The following is a 3898-nucleotide window of genomic DNA, read 5'->3' on the forward strand; positions in this document are numbered from 1 at the left end:
ATATATATATATTACTGTAGGACATGTTTGAAACATATAATTCTTCTCTAAGTATGAATTGGGTTATGAAATACCTCTCAACTGTGGTTGACTCAGTGTGTTCTCCTTAATTAGATTCTCTTAAGAAATTGTGGGTTGAGACTCTACAGGAAGCACCTTTACATGAAGACAAGACTGTACAAAGAACAGAACTCATTTTGGCTGAATTCAATCAGGACATAACTGAGGACTTCCATGTGGTATTGTCTGATGCTAAATCCAAGCCTTAAGCAAATGTTCTATGAATGGACACTTTGTCCTGATGGGACTATCCTGCTGTCATCCACAAAGCACACCACTCACAGACTCAGGGGAATCTATGCTGTAGCTCTGAGTTATTCTCAGAGTTGCACATCTCTCTCATTATCTCCAGCCTCTAATAAAGTCCCAATAGGAGTTGCAGCCTAACCTCAAATATGCTGTGGGTGACTTAAAATAAAGTGGGACTGTTGCCAGGTTTGGGAGAAAATGATGAAATCTTTGAATAGCCACTAGTGAGAGGTATAAGAGAAGACTTGGAGTAGTGGGAATAGGAACCTGTGGGTGAAGTAGAAGCAGCCAATGGCAGCTGAGAAGGCAGGAGAGCAACAGTATAAACTGTTTCTCTCCCCTGGGTTGCTCAGGGTATACATGGAGAAGAGATGCTCATAACACTCTGCATCTTGCATCAACAACTTGAGCTCATCATAATTTAGCATTAAAGGAAAGAGAATGCCAATTGTACCTACTAGTTAATGAAACCAGGGGTTACTTGGGTTTTGTATATACACATTGAAAAACACATCCCTGGATAAAGGTCCCAACACCATCCAACCTTGTATTTTGAATTATTTCCTTAGGACAATCCCCAAGAGAAAGAGCCAGTAATCGTGCCTCTGTCATTAAAAGATGTTGACACCAGATCCCAACAATCCCAGCCAGTGTTTTTCTGCTCTCTTTCCCCTCTTCTTTCCATCCCAGCAGCTGCAGAGTGGAAGGGATGGGCGGCAATAATAGAGATTCAGATCTGCCTCTTTCATCACCACTCTAGAACCTGAGATGGGGGACGGAGGATGTTTTAATTTGGAAAGCGTTGTGAAGTTGACATCACCATGGACTTGACTTATTTTAAATTTCATGGATGTAATCCAATTTTTTTACTAATATCTTCACAGTCTCAATGTGGCTTCTTCTGTAATTCTTAGTTATAGCAATTCTTTTCAGCTAGACTTAATGATGGTCGTTCTACACTTTATTTGCAATTTTTATGGTAATGGGAAGAGAAGAGCAAAGCATTTACCTGCTCTGCCATCTTTATTTAGTCTGAACTTGACTTTTAATAGTGGGAAATAGAAAGCATTTGTTTCTTACTTCCAAGTGAAAGAAAAAACTACTGGATCTATCTGCGATGTCAGTGAGTGATCAAGAGGTTTGAGATGACACATCAGCATTTTGAAAGGGAAATGATTAAAAAAATAATGAAAATTCCTCCTACTTATACCCTGTGAACTTCAGCTCCTTCAAGCAACTGGTTACAAATCCTCAGTAAATTAGACACTGTTATTGTTAGTTTATAGTTGGGATTAAAAGACAACCCTAAAAATCTCAAAATTCCAGTGATGGGTCTAGGATTAGAATTCAAGTGGCAATACCATGCTGCCTCCACTCTCCCTCCCATTGTTGCATCTAAGATCCTGCAAATGAACGTGTATGGAGGAATCTGTCACACTTAGGATAAAATCCTGGTTCCAAAGTGTTGTTATTTTCAATTAATAGTTTTTATTAGGAAGCAGAAAATACTTTTATGAAGTATATCAAGTGATTCCATCTTCATCTTCTAATTTAATCTTCACAGTAGTCCTATGATACAGTGGATACTAGCATTACTTCCATTTATCTCATATGGACTTGACTGATACACCCAAAGGGTAATAAACAGAAGTACATCTTTGATATGCTATCCTGTCAACTCTTTGCATACAGGAATGCTGTTCATTTTCTTCACTGTTGTTTACAACACCAAGCTCAGTGCCTGGCACACAGAACATATTTGATAATTATTTGTTGAATATATAAATGTATGAGGTCTTCCAATTCTAAATTTTGTTTCTTTTTGTTATATCATTTTGCATTTCTTTCTTTTTTATTGATTTCATAGAGAAAGGGAGAGGGAGAGAGAGAGATAGAAACATCAATGATGAGACAGAATCATTGATCGGTTGCTTCCTGCATGCCCCACACTGGGGATTGAACCCACAACCCATGGATGTGTCCTGACCATGAATTGAACCATGACCTCCTGGTTCATAGGTAGATGCTCAACCCCTGAGCCATGCCAGCTGGGATCATTTTGATTTTCTGATATTTCCAATGAATATTCTGGAATAAATTTTATTCCATCTAGGAAACCCACTCTAAAACAAGGTTCCTGAAGTTTAAATGGACCTTCCATGAATATATTGATGGCAAGTCATATTTTGGGCTTTATAATACATAAGATAATAAAACATTTCCCCTCCCACGACCACCCCAAGCTTCAATGATGAGCCAGTCATCTAGTTAGGATAAACTGGTCTTTAAGGCCCCTATAGGTAAAAAGCATGCTATGATTGTGTGAGTACTCACTGATTGATGTCTATTTTCAGAGATTGTGCCTTATATGAAAATCAATAGAAAATAGCTCACAATACTTTGTATATAGAAAGTGCTCAAAGATTGAGAAAAATTATTTCTGAATCTAAATAGTGATAGACTGTGACTTTTAGAGAAAGCTTCTTAATCAGGTTTGCTAAACTCATTTGGGGGGAAAACACAGACCTAAGAGTTCCTTAAAATTCTGAGGACATTTCTATAACAATTTAGCTATGACATTATAATGTCGTCTAGGAAAGCTGACCTGTTTCCTCAGTGAAACTATCTCCTCTTCATGTCTTTATGTCAACATCAAGAGATAAGGATAGCCAGAACCGGTTTGACTCAGTGGATAGAGCGTCGGCCTGCGGACTGAAAGGTCCCGGGTTTGATTCCGGTCAAGGGCATGTACCTTGGTTGCGGGCACATCCCCAGTGGGGGGCGTGTAGGAGGCAGCTGATCGATGTTTCTCTCTCATCGATGTTTCTAACTCTATCCCTCTCCCTTCCTCTCTGTAAAAAATCAATAAAATATATTTTTAAAAAAGAGATAAGGATAAATCCAGAAAGATAATATAAATTAGGTAGCATTCCTGGGTCTCTAAGAGGAGCTCAGATCAGGGCTGCCTATCACACACATTGCCCAGGAGTCATAACCATCAAGTTGAGTGGCATGTACATACTGCCTGTGATGCTACAAATCTACTGATGGTAGATTGTGTGAGTACTCACAGGGGAACAGGGTGATCTGGATAAAGAGTCTAAATACAACCATATTTTTCTGTACTGACTGAGTAATGAACTTAATTTATTAACAGTGTTTAGAAGGCACTATCACACACACAACCAAGCCCCATATAGAGAAGTTTAGGTAATCCTCTGAGCATCTACCAGAAAAGTTGAATTCTAAGAAAAGATAAGGTTTACCTTTTCTATAAGAAGCTTTTTTAGGTATAAACTGCATTAGAATGGGCACAAGTCTCTTCATTACTTCAAGAGGCTGTGTGGACCACCCTATCTGTCAGAATGGAACACAGATTGGTTTTCAGTCCCTGAGATGTATATAGTTCTTTGTGCTAAGGTCACCTCCAAAACTGGTGTTTACAGCCAAGGATTGTATTCCACTGATGAGGTTAAACATGAGATCTCATTTCTTTCCTTCTTTATTTTTCAGATTCCTATTGAAGGGAGCTAGATGTGAGTGTAAAACCTAAAGTACTATATTTTAAAATTCCAGTTACCACAGAGTC

This window comes from Myotis davidii, unplaced genomic scaffold (assembly GCF_000327345.1).
Source record: "Myotis davidii unplaced genomic scaffold, ASM32734v1 scaffold874, whole genome shotgun sequence".
Taxonomy (NCBI): domain Eukaryota; kingdom Metazoa; phylum Chordata; class Mammalia; order Chiroptera; family Vespertilionidae; genus Myotis; species Myotis davidii.